At 33.9% G+C, this 27118-nt stretch overlaps 1 long non-coding RNA gene across 9 annotated transcripts; it reads left to right on the top strand.

The window, feature by feature from the left end:
* Positions 1-1647: 1647 nt before the first annotated feature.
* LOC103504302 (uncharacterized) lies at positions 1648-7732 on the top strand. Of its 9 annotated transcripts, none has more exons than XR_007821081.1 (10): positions 1648-1777; positions 4293-4448; positions 4662-4776; positions 5081-5937; positions 6021-6422; positions 6561-6644; positions 6737-6832; positions 6927-6989; positions 7089-7369; positions 7454-7732. It is a non-coding gene; the product is annotated as an uncharacterized LOC103504302 (long non-coding RNA). The 9 variants fall into 9 exon arrangements; XR_007821087.1 differs by lacking the exon at positions 1648-1777 and having other exon boundaries at positions 4094-4448; positions 7089-7190; positions 7308-7369; XR_007821083.1 differs by lacking the exon at positions 1648-1777 and adding an exon at positions 4548-4562 and having other exon boundaries at positions 4095-4448.
* The last annotated feature ends 19386 nt before the right edge of the window (positions 7733-27118 follow it).

Raw genomic sequence — 27118 nt, 5'->3', positions numbered from 1 at the left:
TAACATTGATAGTAGACATGTATGTGAATTTGTGTTGAATCAAAGTTTACTAGAAAGTTATTTTCATCTGTGAAAAGAAGTAATAAGTTACTTGATTTAGTCCACAGTGATGTATGTAACCTGAAAAGTACTCTCACACAAGGTGGTAATAGATATTGTCAAATTCATTGATGATTGTAGTAAATATTGCTACCTATATTTATTACATAGTAAAGATGAAACGTGTAATGTTTTTAAAACATATAAAGCAAAAGTTGAAATTCAACTTGAGAAGAAAATAAAGGTGCTTAGATTAGATAGAGGTCGTGAATATGAATCATCATCACTCTATGAATTTTGTGAAGTTAATGGTATACTTCATCAAACTATAACACCTTATACACCGCAACAAAATATTATTGAAAGAAAGTACCAAACTTTAAAGGACATGATTAATTACATGTTAAATAGTTTAGGTTTACCTCACACTTTTGTGGGGAAGTTTTGTTTACAGTAAATTTTATATTAAATAGAATTCCACATAGGAAGACTAGTAAGCTACCTTATGAAGTATTGAATGGAAAGTTGTCTTCGTATAGAATGTAGAAAATGTTAGGGTGCTTGGAAAAGGTACAAGTTCCTTTACCAAAAAGGACCAAACTTGGATCTAAGACAATTGATTTGTCTCAATAGGCAATGTGATGCACAGTACTGCTGACAAACGAATTTCATCACTCAAATCCGTGTTAAATAAATTATTGAATTAAGACAAAAAATAAGCAATCATAGTGGTAAGTCCAAATCGAACTCAAGGAGCATGTTAATTTCTTAAACCAAATAATTTTCTAATCGAGATAACCAAAGGGGGCTTTAAAGTTGTTTTAAGTTTTCAACAAGATTAAATTATTGGAAAGAAAAGAGGATTGTAAAATTCAATGAATAAAAGACCCTAGCTTGAGTCTAAACGAAAATTCGTATATTGGGGACCTGTTTAAAGATAACTTATTCTCAGCCCATATCATACAAATGTTCATTATTTTGATATTTTATGCAGAGTATAAAAGTAGACTTCATTACGAACCCAACTCAACAAAAATCACTTGAAACGGAGTTAAAACGAAGGAGAACGGTCAAATTGAACATTAGGGACAAATTCGTAAATATTCAAAAGTCATGACAAGCATCAGCCATCCACACACGCGAACAATCGAGACGTCACGTGTTCAAACTCCAAGCGAAGCATCAATTTTCTAGATTTTTCTGATAAGAAACAAAGTCGTTTTGACCCTCTTCTCATGCCCTAGACGTCACAGATTTGTTCTCCAACTAACGCAAAATAAAATTCGAATTATTCAAATTTTTGTCTGCGTGCACGTTTGTCTGTCCGCCCACCAATCACTAGCCACCACGTGTTGCCCCTGAAGCCGTGCGCCTCTCCATCCCTCCTGAATTCGATCCTCAGCGTCTGCAAATCAATCTTTTTTCGTATTTTTCAATGGCAATTTGGTAACTTTTTACCAATTTTCCGTAATTTCTCCAAAATTTCGTCAATATGAAGCGCGCTTGGGCCTAAAGGTCATGAGTTCGAGACCACTTGACGGTTCTTTTCATTATTTTCTATATAAACCCTTAAATTTCAATATTTTCATCATCAATCCACCATTCTCTCTCAAATAAACCGCAAAATTCTTCAAATTTTCTCTCAATTTCCAGAATCATATCCATCATTCTACCATTTTTTTTTCTCTCTTCAAATTAAATTCCAGATTTTTTTATGATGGAGGGCTAATTTCTTGAGGTAAGTGGGCTTAGATTTAATCATATTCTTTAAGAATTTCTTTTCTTTAATTTTTCATGTAATTAGAGTTTGATTCAATCTTGATTTTGAAGCAATTTTACCTATTTAAGTTGAGGTTCGATCCCTTAGGATAATCCAAAAGGTAGAACTAGATGAAGCAAAGTGGGCTCAAGTAAGGTATGGGCAGTTAAATTTCATAAAAGAAAAGAGATTGATTGCGCTATGTAAAGGACAAAGTTGTACAAAAGAAATAGCACGAGTGTATGACAAAAAAGTTTGACACCACTATTTCCAAGAAGGAGATTTAGTGTTAAAAAGGATCCTACCTTTTCAAAAGGATCACTGAGGAAAATGGACTCCTAATTACGAGGGATCGTATGTAGTAAAAAGAGCTTTCTTAGGAGGAGCTTTAATTTTGACAAATATGGACGGAGATGACTTGCCTAACCCATTAAGCGCGGACTATGTGAAGAAATACTATGCATAGAGCTACGATTAGCTTTTGATTCTAGCATTTTCTCATCAAGTCACTAATATTTTAAGGATTTGAGCTTGTACTTGAGGTTTCAGTACTCATGAACGTTATTGGGCTATTACGCATGTTTTGGTTTTTCTTTCTTGAGAAAAGTAAACAATGATTCAATTTTTTATACCTAATTAACATGTTCATGCAAACATGGCTTTTCACATTGTCTGCATTGTCTACATTCCATAGGTGGCATGGTATACATTCTTGTTATGATAATTTAATATATGACCTCTAGCTTGATTATTCATTCTTTTGTCATGAGGTGCTTGTTTCATCCTTGGCCCTTGGTACCATGTTGATGTGATAACACTTGTTTTATCCTTGGCCTCCAGTTTATTTATTCCTTTGTCATGAGGCGCTTGTTTTATCCCTAACCCTTGACACCACGTCGCTGCAATGATGCTTGTTTTATCTCTGGCCTCCAACTTATTTATTCTTTTGTCATGAGGTGCTTATTTTATCCCAGGCCCTTGACACCATGTATTGTTGTGATGGCGCTTGTTTTATCCCTGACCTCCAACTTATTTATTCTTGTCTTGTCATGAGGCGCTTGTTTTATCCCTGGCTCCTAACGCCGAAAATTTATCTAAAATACCTTAGTTTGGCGAGTTAGTAGCTACACCTTCGTCCACCTTCTAATTCTATAAGGATGCACGAAGGGGGGCATGTTGTAGCCACCTAATTTTATCCTACATTTTTTAAAAAAACATATTAATTGTAGTAATGGTTAAGATTTTTTATTTGTTCATTTTGTTAAAAAAAGAAAAAAGGTAAACTTTATTTTTGTAATAATATAAAATTTTATGATAATTGTTATTATTATTATTTTTAAAATCTTTTATTAAAAGGGAAAATAAAAATCATTAATGAGAATATCTATTATTTTAAAAAAAATCAAATTAATTTTCACTTATCACTTTAGAAAAAAAAACAAATTAATTTATTTATACACAATCTTTTTTTGATTTATCATATTAGGAAAAACAAAATAATTTATTTTATACAAAAAAATTTTAACACCATATTTTGATTTATCTTTATCACTTTAGGAAAAAAAACAAATAAATTTATTTGAACAAAATCTTTCAATATCATATTTTTACTATTTTAGAAAAAAGAAAATTAATAAAATTACATAATATCTAATTTGATTTTATACTTATTAAATTTTCTTAATTTGTGGCACACCCCGGGTGTATAAATAGGGACCTTTGTCATTTGGAAAGGGGAAGAAAAAAATTGCTTTAGAGAGAATCTCTATGGAGGAAAAAAATTGTTTTAGAGAAAATCTCTACAAAAAAAAAAAAAGTGTTTAGAGAGAATCTCTACAAAGGAAAAAAATTTTTTTAGAGAAAATCTCTACAAAAAAATGTGTAAGAGAATCTGTGCAAAAAAGTTCTTTGAAGAAACGTATTCCTAAAAAATGTGGGTTATTAGCTTTTTCACTTTATTGTTTTTATTTTTATCTTCATATTGTCTTTTTTTTTACCCTAATTCTAATCCTATAACAAAGGAAAAACTTAGTTGGATGTTGCATTAGGCATGGTTTACTCCCAATGATCCGCACCTCATACAACAAGTAATTTTCTTCGGGATTGAATCCTTATTTTTGTTCTTCTCTTTTTAAACATAGAGAGAAAGAAAAAAAAAGTATAAGGAAAATTTCTTTTTTTTTCTTTTTGCTACCTTTTTAACGTTATGCTAAAAATAAAAGAGTATTTTAACATTTTTCTTCTCTCTAAAAAATAGAGAAAAAGAAAAACTTATAAAAAAATCTTATACTAATTATTATTATTATTATCATCATATTTATTATAGGGGCTCTTGCATGTATAGCACATTTAATTTAATAAATTAGCAAATTAAAGCCCAACCCACGTTTAAAATTTATAAAATTACAAAATTACCCAATATAATCCCCTTCTCATGCAATTTCCCTTCCCGTGCTCCCTTCCGTGGAATTTCCCTTTCATCCCCAAAATTTAGGGTTTCGCTTCAAATCGGACGAAAAAAAACTTCAATCGGACGAAGAAGAAAACGAACAGACTTCAGACGAACTTGTTATTTTCTTTCTCCCCTTCACGTTTAACAAACTTCGGACAACATCTTGTTGATACACTTGAGAACTTCAGTCGAAAAATGGTAAGGTATTTCATATTCTACACTTTACAGAAATATTGTTTGATTTTTTTTCTAACTTATACACTTGAAACATCTTATTGATACACTTGAGAACTTCAGTCGAAAAATGGCAAGGTATTTTTAATTTCTTTTTCTAGTATTTTATATTTTTGTTGAATACAAACAATTTGGAACTAATATTCTATATATTTTTATGGTATACAAACAAAACAGGGAAAAGATTGAAAAAGTTAAAACGAGAAAAAGAAAAATAAATTTTGAGAAGGGTGAAGAAAGTTCAAAGAGTAGAAAAGGACAAAGAAAGAATAAATGATCATTGAAGAAAGAGGTAATTACTGATATCAATATATATTGTTGGTACACCAATATATGTTGTTGATACACTTGCTCCACTAAGCATGATATACTTTATATACTGTTGATACACTTGTGATACACTTGTTATGGTATGTTGATACACTTGTTATGATTGCTGATACACTTGTTATGATGTGCTGATACACTTGTTATGATATGTTGATACACTTGTTATGATTGCTGATACACTTGTTATGATGTGTTGATACACTTGTTATGATATGTTGATACACTTGATATATTGTTGATAATACATTGATTTGTATATTAAACAGGTTAATGCTGAAGAGAACCTTGCAAACAAAGTTCATTACTATTCAAAGTTGACAATAATAGAGTCAATTGTCAAAAAGTTGTCCAAAGAGCAAATGCAAATGTTTAGGAAGAGTCTATTTGTGCACCTTCTTGATATTCAAATCAAAAAGTGTCCTGGATAATTGTTAGTTCATTTGATTAGAAGACTGTCTAAGCAATCAACTGACAACACTTTGATTTTCAATCTAGAGGGTAATATAGTAAAATTTGGATTGAGAGAATTTCATTTAATAAGCGGATTGAATTGTCAACCATTCCCACAATCCACAACTTCAAATATCAAGGAGGAATTCAATAGTGAATTGAGAACCGCCTGCTTTAGTAATATTGATATATTAGACAGAAACAAAATTATTGCAGCCTTTAGTATAGCACAACTTAGTGACCAACTCATGGTTAAATTAGCAAATCTTCTTATTTTAGACTGTTTCATCAACTGCAAACAACTTCATAATGTAGTAGATTGGAAACACCTTAAAATGATAGATGATGAGGAAACTTTGCTAAACTTTCCATAGGGTAGATTGTCTTTTAACCTAACTGTTGGATATATGAGAAAAGCTGCAGAAGACTTGACCGTCAATTTCTCACTACAAGGATTTCCACACATTTTAGTTTGTTGGGCACTAGAAATCATCCCAAAGCTTTCTGAAAGTCCAAATGGGATAGCCACAAGAATTGGACATCGAAGCCCAAGAATCATAAATTGGAAATTAGAACAGCAACCTCTGTTTGGACATATCTGCAACGGAATTACTTCAAGTCAAGTGATGTAAATTCTTTTTCTTCTACAACCTAATCAGTTATATACTACATTGTAGGTATATCACTTTGTTTATGTACCTAGTTAACTTCATATGAAGTGTATCAACTGATGTAACTTTTATTTTAAAAATACAGTTTACAGTTATCCCTTTCACTCTAACTAGCGATGAACTAATCTCTCCAAACTTTCAATTCTTCCTAAATGACGCACCAAATGAAGTTGAGAAAGAACGAACTGAAGAAACAGAAGATGAGAATGACAAAGGTGATGAGGAAGAAACTGTAAATGATGAGACAAAAAAATCGTTGAGAAAAGAAATTCAAGAAGTGAAGAAGGACTTGGAAAGCTTGAAGAATACCGTAGAAAATGGAAAAAATGAAGTATTGGAATTGTTAAATAATATAATCACCATAATCAATGAAAGAATGCCAACAAAAAAACAATCACAAGGATCGTACCATGAAAATCATGCTCCAACTTTAAGTTTGCAACGTCTTGAGGAAAGAATGAATATTCATAACTTGGATGATGCAGAGGTAAATATATTATTTTTCTTTTGAATTGAGGTAAATTTATTGTTAATTAAGGTATATCAACGTACCGATATAACATACAACTTATATAAATCATACTGATATACATCATTTGTTGATACTGATATACTGATATTATAGATTAATGAAGAAGAAATTGAACAAGAATAGAATGCAGAAGAACTGGAGCAAGCAATCAAGAATATTGATAAGTTCATCAACAATGTAATATACATTTAGTTTACCTGCAATAATTTTATTTTTCTTATGGATATTAATTATTCAATTTACTTATACATTTTCATAAATCATAAAAGAATCAAGAAGATGCCAAAAAAAATGAGGAAGAAATAGAGAATCAAGAAGTTAATGCAGAAGATCAACCAATGAATCCAGAAAATGAAGACAAAAATGTAAGTAACTTATAATATACTTTCATAGAACAATAAGGTCTATCATTTTATTGTTACACTTGTTTTAATAAAATTTTCTACTTATTTATTAAAGAATGAAAAAGACAATGAAGAAAAACAAATGAATGAAGTTTCAAAAGAAGCACATCACCCAACCGTAAGTAATTTAGTATACGTCTTGATACATTTTGATAAAATATATAATATTAGATATATCATCTGACTTATTCACATATTTCATACTTTTCATTTAAAGATTGGAGAATCTGAAGAACAGTCAAATGAAAGAGAGTTAGATGGAAAGGAGTTAATGGAAACAAGCCTCAAATTAGTTGAAGACATCCTTGAAATTCAAGAGGTTATAACTTTTCTAAACTTAAGTTTATTGACTGATACACCTTATTATTCTACGTATATAAACTTGCTGATACATGTTGATTTATTATTATACATTGGATTTGGGTGATAACACAAGAAAAACACCAACAAAATGAAGAAGGGAGGACAAAGGGAAAGAACGATAAAGGCAAACAAGTGGTAAAATCATTTTTAAACTATAATATTTTTAAAATTTTAATTTTCTTTTGTAAAATACTAATAAATAAAATTGTATATTTTTAGGCTACTCAAAATAGAGTACTTACAAGGAAAGCTTCACAACTTGCTGCCAATGATGAAAAGTGTAAAGTGCAACATGTGCAACATGAGCGACCGAAAAGGAAATTGAAACCCACACCAAAAGATATTGATTTGGAATTGGCCCAAAAGCATAAATCTCCCAAAAAGGGAAAAAAGTCAAATGTTGCATTTGAACCACCAAGTTTTGATTTGCTACCTTGATAAACTTTTCTTTTGGACACTTTTGAATATGTTTTCACATGTGATATACTTTATCTCAAATTGCATATGTAATTTTCGTATGTAATATACTTCATCTTGAATCACATAAGTATTTTTCGTATGTGATATACCTTATCTTGAATCACATAGGTATCTTGGGTATTTGATGTACCTTATCTTGTTTTGGTATCTTTGCGTTTGAAGTATCTTATATTGCATATATCACTTAGAAAAAGAATGTTTCTCTGATGTTGATAGACTTTATATTGGCTATATCACAGGTATATTGGACTTTAAATACCTTATATCAAGTGTATCAATTAAGAACAAAAAACAATGAAGTAGAGAAGAAAATATTCGAAAATAAATTGTTCAAATAATACATCACTGATAATTGCTAAATTTCAAAATAAGTAAATTGTTCAAATAATACATCATTGAAAATTGCTAAATTTCAAAACAATTAAATTGTTCAAATAGGTTCAAATGTACAAGTTCTAATATTATGACCGGCTCTCTTACAACGACTACATTTTGAGCTCTTTGAAACTTCACCAATAGAAGGAATCCTTCTTTTTTGAGGCCTTCCTGCTGAACGTCTAAATACTGGAGGCAATATATTGTCGTTCACCTCCACAACACTCCAATCAGTATGGTTATCAATCGGACGAACTAAACCACCATAAGTTGCAGACAATACAGTAGCATAGTAATACTGTGAAACGAATGCATAAGGATTCAAATTAAGACTACGAATCACAATAAGAGCATAAGCACATGGAATTTCTTCTAAATCCCAAAAAAGGCAACTGCAACTATTACAATTCAACTTTACTAAAAAATTCTTGCCTCCATCAACTACTTGAAATTCAACTTCACTCACAGGATTCACCTGAACACAAAAAATTATGGTATATCATCAGTGTATTAACTAATCATTACACTTCAATATAGTATATCGATAATTGACTATTATAAACAAATATCTAAAACATAACACTTACAATGAAGCTTCTTGATTAATTAACTAGCTTTCTTATTAGTCCTTCAGCCCAAGAACTCAAAACACTCTTTAAACATGAGGCTGCTTTTCTTCTCTCATAAAACCGCCGTTGAAGAAACTCTCTAATGGCCTCAAGCAAGGATGCAACCGGTAAGTCTATCAATCTTCAACTTAGAATTCAAGCTTTCACAAATATTCGTTGTCATTATTTGATATCTTCTTTTTCTAGAGTATGCGCGTGACCATCTCTCAAAACCAACTTTCATAAGATATCCTCTAATAGATGGGTATATCGACTCCATCCATCTCATATATAACTCAAAATCATCTATTGTATACGAGTATGCACATTGACGAAAAAGCTTTTCAATTAAAGAGTCTTTAAATGACAACTTCACACTTTTTAAAAGATGTTCTACACAAACGCAATATTGTACCGTTGGAAACACATCTAAAACACCCTTTGGAATACTTATATGTCTATCTGAAATAATAACCAATCCCTTTAGATCTCCAAAAGAAAGTTTTAATTGTTCAAAAAACCATTTCCAAGAAGCATCATTCTCCGAATCTACTATGCTAAATGCAAGAGGGAAAATTTTACTATTACCATCCATAGTTGCTGCAGTTAACAATGTTCCACCATACTTACACTTTAAAAATGTCCCATCAACGGCTATATTTGGTCTACAATATCTCCAAACTTCAATTGATGATGCAATAGCCATAAAACAATATTTGAAATGACCATTTGGATCTATTTCGTATGCAGTAAATGAACCTACAAAAAGGGAACAAAATAGAATAATCAATTTAATAAATGCACTAGATAGTAAAACATATAATTAGTATTGCATACATCATGCAATGAGTATACTTCATAATAGGTTTATCAGTAAACTGATATAAAACACTAAATAGTAAAACATATAATCAGTATTGTGTACATCATACAATAAGTATACTTCATAATAGGTATATCGGTAAAAACTGATATAAAACACTAAATAGTAAAACATATAATCAGTATTGCATACATCATACAGCAAGTATACTTCATAATAGGTATATCAGTAAACTAATATAAAACAGTAAACTAATATAAAACACTAAACACTAAACTGGTATACAACAACTAGTTAGTATACCAGCTATACAAGTAAAATAATGAATGAAAAATAGCAATAGTATAAAACGAAATAAATTGAACAATATAACAATTGGTAGAAAAACAAACCTGGATTTATTTCTTTTAGCTTTGAGAAGAACTTTGGAATCAAAGCATAAGAATCATCGGCATCTCCTTTCAACAACTTCATAACAGATTCTTTTGCTCTCCAAGCCTTATAATAACTAACAGAAACTTCATAATTCATACGCATATGATGGATGATATCTTTTGGTGTTGAATGAGAATAACTATACCTCAAATAATCAATCATACAATGACTAACAAATTCTGAAGATGCTTGCTTATGAGAAGAATGAACAATCATTGAGCAACTATGATCACTAACGTATTTTCGAATCATCCATAATTCACTTCTTTTATAACGCGATGCTCTAACAAACCAAAGACAACCATCTTCATTACATCTCAACTCAATTGATCTTGAATTAGATCTCAATGTCTTAAATTCAAAATTACTCTTGACAGCTATAAAGCGAAATGACTTCAGCAAAATTTCTTTACTACAAAACAAATCCTTCTCCTTAAAAGTCAACCCATCCTTACTATTAGTAATATTAATATCTCTAAAAATTACTAATTCATCTCCCAAATCAACCTCAACTATGGAAGAAGAACAAGAAGAACCAACTGAAACATCCAAAACTGTATTTATAGAATGAGCAACTAAAGGATATTTGGTAGATTGATCCTTAACCAATGTCAAGAACCAAGTCACATCTTTATTTTCAACAATCTTTAGAACATGTTGAACACTATTACTACCTATAGGCAACAAAATCGAAAGTTCAATACACGACTCAACTTGAATTTCAGTACGTATCAAGTTCACAAAAGAATCAAATGATGATATCACTTCATCAACCAAAACACAATTTGTTTTGTAATCCACATAGGACTGTTGCTCATCCCATTGACCACTATGAAAAACAATTACCGCAAGCTTAACCATAACTACAATGAACTGCAACAATTTAGGGAAAATAAAAAACACGTAGTATGTATATCAGTCAATTAATGCATATAATATAAGTATATCATACAACCGATATAAAAAACTGATACAAATTAAAAAAAAAACAAAACCAAACAGAACCAAATCATGTTGGGTCGAGAAAACAGAACCAAATCGTAGATATTAGGAACAAATAAAAGAGATGAGTAATAACAAATCGTAGCCCTAATTTTAATAAATATAACAATTCATAGAAATAATATTAAGGCTTTAAAAAAGGGGAAGAAATACATACATGATTCTTGTTTCTCCTGAAGAAAAAATTAGGAGAATAGGAGAAGAAGACGAGGAGAAGATGATAAAAAAAAAGAAGCCGACGAAGAGGGAGAAATCTAAAAGAATGAAACTGAAGAGAGAAGAGAAGGATGGTGGACAAGAGGCTGAAGAAGATGAGGAGAAGAGAAGTCGGCAAATAGGAGAAATCGCGAAGAAGAACGACGCAGTAGAGAAGAAGAAAACGAAGAAAGAACGGTGGACAAGAGGCTGAAGAAGACGAGGAGAAGAGAAGTCGACAAATAGGAGAAATCGCGAAGAAGAACGATGCAGTAGAGAAGAAGAAAACGAAGAATGGAGATTGAAGGAGAAAACGAAGAATGGAGATTGAAGGAGAAGAACGATAAAGAAAAGATCGAAAGAACAAGATAAAGCAGCTGAAGGGTAATTTTGTAATAATGAAAAAAATGAAATAAGAAATATCAACAAAAATTAAAAAATTGCTATATTTGCAAAATTGAAAAGATTGGTGCTGATTTTGTTAAATTATATTTTTATTTTACCACCCAGTACAATTTCCCTTTATTATATATATATATATATTCTTCTTTTAAGGTGGCGGTTTTTTCTTTCTTTTTCTCCTTTTATTTTTAATTTATTCATTTATTTATTTAAGTTTAGTTTTTTTCTAATTTTTCTTTTATTTATAACTTTTAAAATTTATTATTATTATTATTATTATTATTATTATTATTATTATTATTATTATTATTATATAATCTTTTTAGTATTTTTTTAATTTTATATATATAACTTTATTTATTTATTTATTTATTTATTTATTTATTTATTTACTTTTTTATATTTATGATTTTTTTAACTTTTTATTATTTTAATTATTATTATTTCATTTCATTATTTTTTTTAACTTACTATGTCCTCTTTTCTTCACTTATTTATTTAATTTTTTTACATATTTATTTGTTTATTATTTCATTTAGTTCTTTTTTCATTTTTTTTTTCTGATTTTATTTTTCGTTATTATGTACCTTTTCTTTGCCTTCTCTTTTAACTTATTTTTCATTATTATGGTTATATTTAGTATATGCATGCATTAATATAATAAATTATTTACCTAATTTATTGTGTGGTATATTTGATTTGGTTTATGATGTGTTATTTCTAATTGACCTTCATTAAAAATTTCTTGAAATTCTAAAATACTTTTAACCATAATCGTAAGTAATTTTGAAATCTTTTTTTAAATTTCTCTCTTTAAACCATTTAGAAATTTTTTTTGCTTTAAAATTATTTCTTTTAAACTCAAAATTAAATATATATTTCATAAGGTTTCCTAATTTACTTTTATATATATATATATACACATATATATATATATAATAACCCATGTCAATTTCGCTAAAAACAAATCTTACGATGGAATCTGGAAATTTCTAGGAGTGTTATTTCTAGATTCTTGAGGTGAGGGATTAATATCTTTGGGAGTCCGAGATTCGAACCTAAGAGAAAATAAATTTAATCAATGTTTTTAAAAAAAAAAAACTTTATTCGAAGACTAGCCTATGATAGAAATTGAGAAATTGTAATAATTTCTCATTCTCTTAAGGTGACGAATTTTTCCTCAATATAGTCTAATTAATTGGTGTATCCCACTTATTTTATGGGATCATTGCTCCAAATATTAGAGTGGTGAGCAACGAAATAAGACATAGTTCTTTTAAAAAAAATGAATTTTATTCAAGACATTAAATTTGGCCACCGTTTTCTAAAATGGGTGTTACGGGGTGCTAACACCTTTTCCGTACACAAATGACTCCCGAACTCAACTCTAATTTTTTCATAGACTAGTTTTTATTTTGTTTAAAATGATTTACTTTATTTCGGTGTCCAATCATACCGTAAAAAAAGGATTGGTGGCGACTCCCCTTTTTTATTTTTAAAATTAAAACCCTTTTTAAGGATGTCGGACGCTCCGCGTCGTCTCAAGTACGTGGCGACATCTTAATTTCAATAATTCTTGTCAAATTCATTCTTGATTTCAATTTTGATTCAATCTTTGTATGCAAGATACTTAGGTATGACAATTAATGCAAGATTAATTGGATTACTTTTCTCTACACAAAAATTTACTTTATTTTTTATTGTTTCTCACTAATTCTTGAAATTAAAATATGCTTGATGAATTTTCCTTGTTCTTGGCATTTTTCTTTGAAATTAATTGCATATCTTTTTAGTGCACAATTAATTCCCAATTAATTCTTGAATTGTCAAAATTGCGAAGAGAACTTCAATTTTCTTTAAAGAATAAGTTAAGAACTTTAGTTTAATATTGCAAGAATTAAACGAATTCCCAATAGAAATCATCTTTTTTCTTGTCTTGATCAAAATTCTTCCGAGATCAAGCAGGAATTGATCTTATGAAAAATCTTGAATCAAGAACCCCTCTTAATTAAGCATGATTCAATTCTTAATCATCTTTGATTCAATGATAAGAATAGATTAATAGCCTAAACTCATTCCTCACTTTTCTTATTGAGTTTCAATCTTTAATTTCTCTCTCGTGAATTCACTTACAATTTAAAGTCTCCCCTAATTGTTGGTCCTTATTGATTTCTCCCAAATTGTTTACAATGCTTTTATTTTGTTTTTTTTACTAATCTCATCTCTTTCAAGCTTTTATTCAAGAAATTTTACTTAGTCTCACTCTCTTGGATTCGATACCCGTATTTACACCTGTCTACGGTAAGAGTAAGGGTAAACTATAATTTTCTTTTTTGTCAACGCAAATCTAGTAAGCACCCTTTTTCAATAATTTTAATTTTCGAACGTACTTGTATTTAATAACGACCTTACCTACATTGCATAATTCTTGACACATATAAAATTGTATTTGTCACCGTATTTCAATTTGTTCGATCATGGCATTTTCATCACTTGATCTAAATGCTAAATCTCAACCAATTTGATTAGAAACACAACCAAATTGTCCTAAGCAACTAATTGATACTAATTGAGCCTATGACGTATACTAGAAAAACTAATCGCATTATGATCTAGGTCAAGTCAGGCAAACAATTATAAAAATACTATAGAAACATATTACGCATTAAGTTTGCCTAGCTAATTATTATATGGATTTGGTCCTAATTTGGTTAAATCAATACTCTTCTAACTAATTACAATTTTGTAAGCAAACTCAACCTTTTACCAATAGAAAATCTATGCAATTAAGTGTCACGATATTGCATACCAATTCAAGCAAGAACCATACATCGAATCCACAAGTGTATCGTAATATGTTTTACTAAAGATTAAAATAGAACCAAATCATCCAATACATCAGGATAAATGCCCTTATGTAGAGGAAGATTTTACATAACTTTTTCTCAATATTAATTTGGGAATTAGAAAAATCCATATTGGAATTTTTGTCATAAAACTCGTAGTTTGTAGTTTAAATTATATTTTATTCAATAGAGTACTTATTAGTGAAAATTGATTACTATAATCTTGAATCCAATAAACTAAGGTCTAGAGGCTATTTAATATAGACTTGAACTTTATGTAGAGACATAAACGTGGATCAAGTTCGAGTATATAGCCCAAACGATCTATCGTGTATGAACAAAGTTGGGTGCCTTATTTTGGGAACGCTATGGATACGGCTCGCTTTGTACTTAGTACAAACGAGATGATCCTAAATTGTTCATGTAGACACATGGAACTGGGAGCATCCTATGTAAAGAGTTTATGTAAAACTATAACCATAAAATAGTCACTTTTAAGTTATAACATCGTTGACTATATAAAACTGACTATTTCGATTATGATGACCTAGGTAACTTAATATTAACCTTGAACTAACTATGAACTTCAGTTCAAACAATATTATCCTTAGATCTACATAGGTGAGAGAAGCTCAACGGCGCTGGCCCAACAAGCCTTCCATTTCAGGAGTAAGACCGGGTGGATAGATAGGGACTGTAAAGACCCAACCTCTCATACTAATTTGAGGACTTTATTTTAAAAGAAATATTTATTTAAAGTAAATAAAAAATACAACAAAACTACAAATTGTCCTTAAAATCATAAATAGAATGTACGGAAATAAATTAAAACAAATCCTATCTCGGGCCCTACTAGTTTTAAAGGGAAAGAAAAACAAAGAAATAAATAAAATAGAATAAAATGAAAGGAAATATCAACTCTGAAATCTGACACATGACGTAAGCGGAAGCAAACGTATCCCTATGACTCGCCACGGTCACTTCTAGTCATTCGCCAACTTGCCTTTGCTCTTACCCCTGCCTCTACCTCAAAAATAGAAATGGAAAGAGTGAGTATAAAAATACTCAATAAGGGACCCACTACTAGTCCCACTAGGTGTTTGTTAACTTTCTATCAGAGTCCTGAAGAGTGGTACCCCTGAACTGACATGTAATCCCGTAGGAACAAACTGGTCTTTGGTGAACCCAAAGGAACACCTAAGACGATCGGTTGTGAGTGATCCCGTCGAATCACTCAAATCATGTCTATGTCAATGTCAATGTCAGACTGGTGGTTCCATCGGACTACGCAGTCATAAGTGTGAACGATCTCATCGGATCTCTCAAATCATGTCTGTCTCAATGTCAATGTAAGACTAGTGATCCCGTCGGACTACACAGTCGTGAAAAAGAGTGGTGATCCCGAAGGACACTCATGTGGGTACGACTCTAATAGGTAAAGCTAACATACACCCTATCCATAGCATGCACATAACACATCATCAAACACATCATAACATATCATGCCATAACATGTCATACCATACATATCCTATCATATCATCCCATATCATGTCATATCATCCTCAATCACAATACTGTATCATTAAAACGTAGGTGATAACATCAATGCATCATCAGCTCTAACACATAGTCATCCCGCAGTCAAAGTTACAATATCCGTTTCCATCTGTAACTTCAAGTTCTGTAACTAGCCATCATCAGTACATAACCATTCATACATGCGGTCTCTTTAAATTAAACTCGAGGGTCTAGTAGTAGAATCTCTTACCTTGAGATTAGCTCGGTCGAATTTTAATAGCAAGACACGCTTTCCAAGCAACGAAGTCCTAAATAGTTAGAAACACCAATTAATAACTTGACCCCCAAGGAAATAAAGGTCCAAAAACCCCACTTGAATCAGCTTACCCAATATCAAGGTTGTAACAGTTTCCTTTAACTAGAAAATGTTCCACAACCTAAACTCCAATTGGTCCAACCGGTCCTTTAGGATAAATAATAATTTAATTTAAACCAAAATTAAATTATTTAGGTCCAAAAACTTAAACTTAGTTGGGCATACCAAAACCCAGTCAAAACTTACCAAAACAGGTGGAAAGGACCCAAAAGCTTGACGGCTTGGCTGGGAGACAGGCGCGACTTGGTAAGGATGTGCGCACGACTCGATGCGTTGGGGATGCAGCTCGCACGTGTTGCACGACGCGTGGTTGACGTGCACTGCCTTCGAATGACGGCTGACGGAGCGCGACGAAAAGCGACAGATACCTGGCAGACAACGCGATGGAGACGGCTGGCGTGACTGGGCTTTAATCGCGACGCACGAATGGCAGACGACTTGCGGTGGCTGACGGATTGCGAACGGCAGCCGGCTAGGCTTCGATGGCGATGCATGAATGCTAAGGCGATCTGTAGTGGCTGACGGAGACGGTGCGGCGCTTCAGGTCGGGTCAGGCGGTGGCGGCGATTAAGAAGAGGAAATTAGGGTTTGTTTCTTTTTTTTTTAAGAAGATTATGGTTTCCCCACTTCCCAAGAACCTATTTAACCCAAAAAATAATAACAATAAATTTATTATTATTTTCCCTTTTTCCTATTCCTTATTAAATTCCAAAAAAACCAAATCTGCTCTCTCTTCATTTAAAACCTACCAAATCTCCTTTTTATCTTCTTTTTATCTTTCCCCAAATAAAATCAAACATTCTCTCTCCTTTACCAAACCAATCACCTTTATCTCCTCCAAAAAAAATTTCATAAATAATTATATTATTTTCATGATACAATTTTTACATCCTTAAATCCAATAATACACCTAAACATAATTAAATCAACTCACCTTAATTAACCAGTTAGATATTTCTTCAAAATATCTAAAATTTCTACTTCCCCCAAACCAAGTATTTCAAGAAAAATTTACATAACACCTAAATCTCCAAAATTCAACTTAAGATAATAATAATAAAAATTACCTTAAATTTTGGGGCGTTACAATCTTCCCTCCTACGAAAACTTTCATCCTCGAAAGTTCTAATCCTCAAACAGCTCAGGGTACTGGGCTCTCATGTCCTCTTCTCTCTCCCATGTGGCCTATTCAACTCCGTGGTTTCACCAAAAAACTTTGACCAGCGCAATTCCTCGATTACGGAGCATCTTGACCTCCCTTGCCAGAATCTCAACAAGCTGCTCCTCGTAGCTCAAGTTCTCATTAATTTGCAATGGCTCGAAATCAACTACATGTGTCAGGTCTACGACATACTTCCTCAGCATGGAGACATGGAATACGCCATGCACAGCAGAAAACAATGGGGGCAACGCCAAACGATAAGCTACAGGGCCAATCCTCTCAAGTATCTCAAACGGTCCTAAAAAGCGTGGACTTAGCTTCCCCTTCTTCTCGAACCTCAGAACACCCTTCATAGGTGCTACCATCAGAAATACCATCTCTCCCACATCAAACTCAAGATCCTTACGCCGTACATCAACATAACTCTTTTGTCTGCTATGTGCTGACAAAATACGAGCTCTAATATTCTGTATGGCTGCGTTAGTAGTTTGCACCAACTCAGGACCTAGCATCCTCTGCTCACCAACCTCACCCCAACACACAGGCGATCTACAATACCTACCATACAAAGCCTCAAACAGTACCATGCCCATGGTAGCCTGATAGTTGTTATTGTAGGCGAATTCCATCAAGTGTAAATAAGAGTCCCAACTCCCTAAAAATTCCAGAACACAAGCTCGCAGCATATCTTCTAAAATCTGGTTCAGCCTTTCTGTTTGACCATCAGTCTGAGGATGAAAGGTTGTACTGAAATCTAACCTCGTGCCCAATGCAAGCTGAAGTCCTTTCCAGAACTTCGATGTGAAACGAGCATCTTTGTCAGAAACGATGGATACAGGTACTCCTTGTAGTCTCACTATCTCGATCATATATAATTGTCCCCACTTACTGGCAGTGTAAGTAGACTTCCTTGGAATAAAATGGGCTGACTTTGTGAGCCTGTCGACAACAACCCAGATCACTATATAGCCCTTTAGAACCCTACGTAGTCCTGTAATGAAGTCCATCGACACGCTCTCCCATTTCCATCCTGGCACATTTAAGGGTTGTAACAACCCTGTTGACTTCTGTCTAGGTGCCTTCACCTGCTGGCACACCAAACATCTACAGACGAAGTCTGCTACTTCTCTTCATGTTTCTCTACCAATAGACACGCCTCAAGTCTTGGTACATCTTCATACTTCCAGAGTGCATAGTAAATGAAGAACTATGAGCCTCAGTCAAAAGCTCTGTCTTGACTGCACTGTCTTCTGGCACGCACAAACGCCTATCAAACGTAAGTCCATCATCAAAGGATATGGAGAAATACTCACCTTGCCCTGCCTCTACCAAACGACACTTCTCGGCCAAATAAAGATCATTTAGCTTATCAATAATAATCCTCTGCCTCAAGGTCGGTTGCACTGTCAACTGAGCCAACTGTGAGGTAGCTTTCCCTACTGAGACTACAATATCAGCCTCTCAAAATCTCTAAGCAAAGGAGCTTGCTGAGTGATAAACGCTGCTGAGTGTGCAACCTTCCTACTTAGCACGTCTACTACCACATTCACCTCACCTGGGTGATACAGGATCTCGCAGTCATAGTCTTTTACTAACTCAAGTCATCTTCTCTATCTCATGTTTAACTCCTTCTGAGTGAAGAAGTACTTTAGGCTCTTATGGTCAATGAAAATCTGTATCTTCTCACCGTATAGGTAGTGTCTCCATATCTTCAGTGCAAAAACCACTGCTGCCAACTCTAAGTCGTGAGTACGGTAGTTCTACTCGTGACTCTTCAGCTGACGGGAGGCATAAGCAACTACCTTTCCTTGCTGCATCAAAACACAACCCAGTCCCTTCTTGGCGGCATTGCTATAGATCAGAAAACTTCCATATCCATCTGGCACTGTAAGGACTAGCGCAGACACTAGCTTCTTCTTAAGCTCCTGGAAACTAGTCTCACAAGCTAGGCTCCAAAAAAACGGAGTCCCCTTCCAGGTCAACTGAGTCAAGGGACTAGCTATACGAGAGAAGTCTTCCACGAACCTCCTGTAATAACCTGTTAGACCCAGAAAACTATGAACCTCGCTGACTGTAAACGGTCGAGGCCAACTGGTAACAACTTCAATATTTGTTCGGTCTACAGAAACTCCCTCACTGGACACCACATGTCCAAGAAAGGATACCTTCTTCATCCAGAACTCACACTTGGAAAATTTGGCATACAGCTCATTAGCTCGAAGAGTCCCCAAAACTTGATGCAAATGTTCCTCATGCTCGGCCTCTGTCTTGGAGTAAACCAAGATATCATCAATAAAAACTATAACAAACGTGTCAAACCAAGATATTGTCAATAAAAACTATAACAAACGTGTCTAGGAAATCCTTAAACACCCTTTTCATCAAGTCCATGAATACGACAGAAGCATTAGTCAAACCAAAGGACATCACAATGAACTCGTAATGTCCGTGTCTGAAACGGAACGCAGTCTTAGGAATATCACTATCTCTGATCAAGACATCTATTGTTCAAAATGAATTGTTCTTTACTATTTATTATCCATTTATTATTGAAATTATAGTATACTCCTAATATAGCTATCGAAAATTCGAAATTATTAGATTAGAAACAAAGAAAAAACAATATATATAATGTTATTTTGTCAAAAAAAAAATTGTTTAATGATTCGAAGAATTTAATACAAAGAAGTCTTATTTTACAGGATTAACTTGTAGACTGTCTTTTATGATTGATACCAAAATAAAAATAGTGTTTTTGGTCTAATTATTCTTTCTTGCTCTAGAGCGGGGAATTTTTGTAATGCATACTAAATAATAAAGAAAATTTGCAGTTTCTATATTGTCAAAAAATTTTACTTGCTGGTGGTAGCCTGAACGTAAATCGATCTTCGAGAAGACAATGGCTCCTTGCAACTGATTAAACAAGTCATCAATCCTGGGTAAGGGATAGCAGTCCTTGACTGTCACCTTATTCAGCTCTCTATAATCAATGCAAAGGCGCATCGATCCATCCTTCTTCTTCACGAATAACACTGGCGCTCCCCAAGGTGACACGCTAGGTCGAATAAAGCCCTTGTCTAGCAACTCCTGTAACTGCACCTTCAGTTCTTTCAGCTCTGCTGGGGCCATTCTATAAGGAGCTCTAGATATAGCAGCAGTGTCTGGCTCTAGCTCAATGGCAAAATCAATCTCCCTGAGGGGTGGGAGTCTTGGAAGCTGATCAGGAAAAACGTCGGGCTACTCTCTCACCACCGATTCAGACGACAAGGAAACTTCCGGCTCTCTAGTGTCTACTACGCTGGCCAAGATACTCCAAGTACATTGGTTTAGTAACTTACTGGCCTTCAAAGCTTAAATGACTTTGTGTAGGACTACAGCCCTGCCCCCTTAAACTTAAAGCTAGCCACTGAATGAAGGTTAAAAACTACCTCCTTGCGGGAACAGTCAATACTTGCATAGTTGGCAAACAACCAATTAATGCCTAAAATCACATCAAAATTCTGCATGTCCAACACTAGCAAGGTCACATCCAACACATGGTTCGCTACCTCTACCTGACATGCCTTTATCTTATCTTTAGACAACATGATTTTTCCCAATGGGGTAGAAACAGATACTATACTACCCAACGGATCAACTTCTAAGCTCATTTGTCGAACAAAAACTGAAGATATGAAAGAATGGGATGACCCAGAGTTAAACAATACAAGTGCGTAATGCTCCAAGATTGGGAGTGTACCTGTCACCATGGTACCAGCTCGCTCGGCTTCCTAACGAGTAGTGGCAAAAACTCTTTCCTGCTGGGAAGCAGAAGGCTGGTGCGGGGTAGTCTCAATGAGTTTCTGAGGACAAACGTCAGCAGTATGCCCTGGTTTCTTGCACCTGAAGCAAACTCCGCTCCCTACCAAGCAACGACCTCCATGAACTCTCTCTCACCTACGACAAACAGGTAGCTCTCTCAATGTTCTTCCTGCTGCAGCAAGCTCCTGACGATGTCGCTGGAAGAGACCTCCTAACCTCAAATTTCGCTGCGGTGCTAACGCTGGCTGCGACTCAGCCTTCCTCTTCTAACCGAAGGTTGACCCTCTACCTGAGCCTTGGACAGATCTGCTCTCTCGTGCAGACTCAAGTCCAGCGTCAGGCGTAGTGCATCGGTATCGGTGGTTGGCCTGAGGGCTCGAACGATACTCTGAAGGTCTAGTCTGAGACCTCTAACGAACTTCTTGGTCCTGGCCTCCTCATCCTTCACTACATCAGGGGTAAAACGGGATAGCATATCGAACTCGACTTCATACTGCTCCACAGTCTTGTCGCCTTGCTCCAAAATCAGGAACTCTTGCTATTTAGCGTACTTCACGTTGGAGGAGAAGAACTTAGCATAGAAGCTCTCCTTGAACTGCTCCCAGGTTATCTTGCTAACGTCGCCACCCAGCATCCTCTCTGCAGTCTCCCTCCAGGCGGTACCTCTATCTTCCAGGAAGAAAATTACGCACTGAACCTTCTGGTCATTAGGGCATTTCATGTACCTGAAGATTTTCTCTATAGAGGTCAACCACATCTGCGTCTTGGTGGGGTTGTCCATGGACCCGTCAAAAGTTTTAGGATTATACTTCCTAAAGTCCGTCAGATGTTTAGCCTCCGCTGACAGCTGGTCTGACACAATCTGAGGTACCACTAGGGCTTGGGTAGGGGCGACCTGGGTCTGAGCAGGAGCGGACTGGGTCTTCTGGGCAGTATAAAAAGGTGCCAAAGCAGCACGTAGCATGTCCTGGTATCGCTGCTCCATTGCGGCAAGATCCGCCTGAGTGACAGGTGCGGTAGGGTTGGCTGCTTGCACAGCAGGTTGCTCCTCAGGCTGGATACGTCCAGCTCCTCTGCCTCCCCTACTACCCCCTCGACGTGCACCTCTACGTGGCGGCATCTTTCCTAAAGTTTCATAAGTAGCAACTTGTCACAAAATAGTCATAACATTTATACTACTTATATTTATTTTATTCAAGCAAGGTTATAACCATAACATTAGCAAAGTCTTAAAACATACCTGGCGAGTGACGAAGGATCGTATTAGCCATTGAGGTAAACCAAAAACAAAGACTTACATCGTAAGTCAGTCTACAGAACCTAAAACTTAGGCTCTGATACAAACTGTAAAGACCCAACCTCTTATACTAAGTTGAGGACTTTACTTTAAAAGAAAAGAATTAAAATTTATTTCAAGTAAATAAAAAATACAACAAAATTGTGAATTGTCCTTAAAATCATAAAAAGAATGTACGGAAATAAATTAAAACAAATTCTATCTCGGGCCCTACTAGTTTTAAAGGGAAAGAAAAACAAAGAAATAAATAAAATAGAATAAAATGAAAGGAAATATCAACTCTGAAATCTGACACATGACGTAAGCGGAAGCAAACGTATCCCTATAGCTCGCCACGGTCACTTCTGGTCATTCGCCAGCTTGCCTTTGCTCTTACCTCTGCCCCTACCTCAAAAATAGAAATGGAAAGAGTGAGTATAAAAATACTCAATAAGGGACCCACTATTAGTCCCACTATGTGTTTGTTAACTTTCTATAAGAGTCCTGAAGAGTGGTACCCCTGAACTGGCACGTAATCCTGTAGGAACAAACTGGTCTTTGGAGAACCCAAGAGAACACCTAAGACGATCGAGTTGTGAGTGATCTCGTTGAATCACTCAAATCATGTCTATGTCAATGTTAACGTCAGATTGGTGGTCCCATCGGACTACGCAGTCATAAGTGTGAACGATCCCGTCGGATCTCTCAAATCATGTTTGTGTCAATGCCAATGTCAATGTCAGACTAGTGATCCCGTCGGACTACACAGTTGTGTAAAAGAGTGGAATCTCGAAGGACACTCATGTGGGTACGACTCTAATAGGTAAAGCTAACATACACCCTATCCATAGCATGCACATAACACATCATCAAACACATCATAACATATCATGCCATAACATGTCATACCATACATATTCTATCATATCATGTCATATCATGCTCAATCACAATACTGTATCATTAAAACGTAGGTGATAACATCAATGCATCATCAGCTCTAACACATAGTCATCCCGCAGTCAAAGTTACAATATCAGTTTCTATATGTAACTTCAAGCTCTATAACTAGCCATCATCAGTACATAACCATTCATACGTGCGGTCTTTTTAAATTAAACTCGAGGGTCTAGTAGTAGAATCTCTTACCTGGAGATTAGCTCGGTCGAATTTTAATAGCAAGACACGCTTTCCAAGCAACAAAGTCCTAAATAGTTAGAAACACCAATTAATAACTTGACCCCTAAGGAAATAAAGGTCCAAAAACCCCACTTGAATCAGCTTACCCAATATCAAGGTTGTAACAATTTCCTTTAACTAGAAAAAGTTCCACAACCCAAACTCCAATTGGTCCAACCGGTCCTTTAGGATAAATAATAATTTAATTTAAATCAAAATTAAATTATTTAGGTCCAAAAACTTAAACTTAGTTGGGCATACCAAAACCCAGTCAAAACTTACCAAAACAGGTGGAAAGAACCCAAAAACAGGCTTATAGCTCCCAAAAGCTTGACGGCTCGGCTGGGAAGCAGCGCGACTTGGTTAAGGCTCGCGGGTGGCTAGCACAGCTTGGTAAGGATGTGCGTACGGCTCGGCGAGGGTATGCACGGTTCGACGCGCTGGGGATGTGGCTCGCACGTGTTGCACGGCGTGCGGCTGACGTGCACTGGCTTCGAACGACAGCTGATGGAGCGCGACCGAAAACGACGGATACCTGGCAGACAACGCGACGAAGGCGGCTGGCGCGACTGGGCTTCGACCACGACGCACGAACGGCAAACGACTTGCGGTGGCTGACAGATTGCGAACGGTGGTCGGTTGGGCTTCAACGACAATGCACGAACGCTAAGGCGATCTACGGTGGCTGAGGAGACGGTGCGGCACTTCGGGTCGGGTCGGCGGCGGCAGCGATTGAGAAGAGGAAATTAGGGTTTGTTTCTTCTGTTTTTTTTTTTTTTTTTTTTTTTTGAAGAAGATGATGGTTTCCTCACTTCCCAAGAACCTATTTAACCCAAAAAATAATAACAATAAATTTATTATATTTTCCCTTTTTCCTGTTCCTTATTAAATTCCAAAACAACCAAATCTTCTCTCTCTTCATTTAAAACCCACCAAATCTCCTTTTCTTCTTCTTTTTATCTTTCCCCAAATAAATTCAAATATTCTCTCTCCTCTACCAAACCAATCACCTTTATCTCCTCCAAAAATCTTTTCATAAATAATTATATTATTTTCATAATACAATTATTAAAACTTTAAATCCAATAATACACCTAAACACAATTAAATCAACCCACCTTAATTAACCAATTAGATATTTCTCCAAAATATCTAAAATTTCTACTTCCCCCAAACCAAGTATTTCAAGAAAAATTTAAATAACACCTTAAATTCCAAAATTTAACTTAAGATAATAATAATAAAAATTACTTTAAATTTTGGGGCGTTACAGGGACATAGGGTTCAAGATGAATTTCACTCGTACCCGCTTTAGGGTTAGTAGAAAGGTTGTTTTCTTAATTTAATTAATTAATTAAATCCTATTTACTTAATAATTGGGGTCTCTTCAAAAGTATAACAATGTGGCAAAATATTTACATTGTATAGAACAATTCTGAAAACGGAAAAAGCCCAGAGACCCACAATGGAAAATACCAAAACTGTCCCGTCAACCACGCCGTCAACAACATGCGTAATATATTTGGTACACGATCGTTTAGATTTGAATAGCCAAATCTAAACGATTTATTTTTTCAATTTTATCATTTAATTTGGTTACACAATCATTTAGATTTGAGTACACGCTCGTTTAGATTTGGGTACACAATCATTTAGATTTGATCATTTAGATTTTGGTAGCCAAATCTAAACAATTTTTTTTCAAAATTTGGTACACGATCTTTTAGATTTGGCTAAATGAATTTTTTTCAAGATTTTTTTGGTACACGATCATTTAGATTTGTTTACACAATTGTTTGTTTTTTCGTTATTCTTTGGTACACAATCGTTTAGATTTGGCTACTCCAATCTAAACGATTTTTTTCAAGATTCTTTATACATAATTGCTATTTTTTTACACGATCGTGACATTTTTTTCAAGTCTACATGATCTTGAACAACCAAATACAAGTTTGAAAAAAACAGATCTTTTATATTTGATACAGGATCTTGAACCAAATAACAGTTTGGAAAAAAAAAGGAGAAAAAGAAGAAAGACAATGGAAAGAAATCGTAGCGAAGAGGAGAAGAAAGACGAAAAGGAAAACTTAAAATAATTAAAAAATGGTTAATTTCATGGACTTTGTTACGCGAGCCGTAAATATTGTACTAGTTTGTTATAGTTATGAAAATTTTCCTTAATAATTCATTTAAATCACATTTAAATGAATCACTCAGATAACCTATAGTTTTAATTTAATTAAATTAAATTTAAATATAATTAAACTAAACTATTAATTAATTGGAGTTATACTAAATATCTTATATTTAATTTAATCCAAATTTGAATCATATTCATTTATAAATTTCTTTCGTAACCTACAGTTTAATGCATTTCAAATGAGCATTGAAGTTTAACCTATAATTTTAATAGGGGTCTTTTCAAAAATATAATAAAGCGGCAAAATAATTACACTGTATAGAACAATTCTGAAAACGAAAAAAGTTCATAATGTGCATAATATATTTGGTACACGATCGCTCATATTTGGTACATGATCTATTTTTTATATTGTCTGTATACGATTGTTTAGATTTGATCATTTAGATTTAGGTAACCAAATCTAAACGATTTATTTTTTAAATTCTCTACACAATGTATACGATTGTTTAGATTGGCTAAACGATTTTTTGTAAGATTCTTTTGGTACACTCTCATTTAGATTTGTCTACACTATCGTTTATTTTCTTTTACATGATCATTTAGATTTGACTACTTTTTATACACGATCGTTTAGATTCGACTACCCAAATCTAAACGATGCTTTTTTTCAGTCTTTTATATTCAGTACACAATCTTAAACAACCATATAAAAGTTTGAAAAAAAAGATATCTTTTATATTTGATTTACGAAGTTGAATAAAAAAAAGGGAAAAGAATGAAAGATGATGGAACAGACGAAAACGGGAAGAAAGAAAAATAAAAGAAAAAAAAGAAAGATGATGGATCAGATGAATGGGAAAGAATGACGGAAGGGCAAGCCTGAAATATTTAAAAAATGACTAACTTTATGGAGTTTGTTACACGTAAATATTTTAGTAGTTTGTTATATTTATGAAAATTTTTCATTTTAATATGAATTTAATTCAAATTAATATTTGAACTCATTTAAATATTTTATTCTCTTATAAATTAATTTTGAATCATACCCAAAATTAAATTTATATAATAAAGTTTAATTAAAATATAAATTTTATATTATAATGTATCGCCATACATTATATATTAACTCCCTATGTAAATTTGAACATTATTTCAAATTACACCCAATATATATTAACTTCATTACCGTTTACGAGCTAAGAAGGGGACTTAATTGATCTACAGATTAGAAGCTACAACAAAATAAGATTAATTGGCTAA

Source organism: Cucumis melo, chromosome 5 (assembly GCF_025177605.1).
Source record: "Cucumis melo cultivar AY chromosome 5, USDA_Cmelo_AY_1.0, whole genome shotgun sequence".
In the NCBI taxonomy this organism is placed as follows: Eukaryota; Viridiplantae; Streptophyta; class Magnoliopsida; order Cucurbitales; family Cucurbitaceae; genus Cucumis; species Cucumis melo.
The sequence above is the reverse complement of the archived record's forward strand: the minus strand, read 5'-3'. Positions and strand labels throughout refer to the sequence as shown.